This window comes from Neophocaena asiaeorientalis, unplaced genomic scaffold (assembly GCF_003031525.2).
Source record: "Neophocaena asiaeorientalis asiaeorientalis breed wild unplaced genomic scaffold, Neophocaena_asiaeorientalis_V1.1 scaffold96, whole genome shotgun sequence".
Classification (NCBI taxonomy): Eukaryota; Metazoa; Chordata; class Mammalia; order Artiodactyla; family Phocoenidae; genus Neophocaena; species Neophocaena asiaeorientalis.
The window spans coordinates 3,722,367-3,723,156 of NW_020175831.1; the positions used below are offsets into that span (position 1 = coordinate 3,722,367).

General features: G+C 61.1%; 1 protein-coding gene across 1 annotated transcript in view; it reads left to right on the top strand.

Moving 5' to 3' along the window:
* HOXD8 (homeobox D8) overlaps positions 1-790 on the top strand; it is a gene marked incomplete at its 5' end in the record, with an annotated part of 2,478 nt that overhangs the window by 404 nt on the left and 1,284 nt on the right. The window lies entirely within an intron of this gene.

Sequence of the window (790 nt, forward strand, 5' to 3'; positions counted from 1 at the left end):
GTCTATCGAGGGTGAAATGATGGAAACTATATTCATGGGCATGATTTCCATTAAATATCAATTAACCTGGGAGCCTCAGCCAGGCGTGCAGTGCTTCAAGGGTAAATGTACATCTCATTTCCACAAGGCCCGCTCGGCTGGAAAAGAAGGGCTTAGATTCGCTTTGATAATGCAAGGTATTGGGGGGTCACCCTTGTGGCCTTTAATCAAATTACTTGGATAGGACCTAACGCAAATGTTCGGTCCGGATCTTCTACACGGCTTGCCCTCGTTCCCTGGGCTGCGCCCTCGTGTCCAAAGGCGCAAAAGCCACAGCCAGCCTCTGAAGGGCTGCTACAGGGGACCGGGGAGGGAGTCATTTGCTCCACAGCCTCCTGGGAGTGTCCTCCCTGCCTCCCTCCCCGCCAAGTGTAAGGCTCTGCTGCGCCCCCGCCCCGCCGGCCGTGGCTCGCATTCCCTCGGCCCCCGGGGGCACGGCGAGCCCTTGGCAGTGCGGCTTTATGGGCCCCCTTTAAGGCCGGCGGAGGCATCTCCCAGCCACTGTGAGGCGTCCATCGTGTGCAACAGTGTCGCCTCCGCACGGATCCCTCCGCGCGGTTATCTCGCGTCCATCTCGCTCCGTCTCTGAGCAGTGGCTTGGTGCGAAAATGCCTTGCCGGGGCGCACCGGGGTGGCAGCCTCGGCAGCGGCGGCGAGAGCGGTGGGAGGGGGCTGCGGGGGGGGGCGAGGTGAGAGGTGGCGGCGGGCAGAGGGTGTTTTTTTCCTTTTCCCTCCAGAGCAGGGGTTTGGA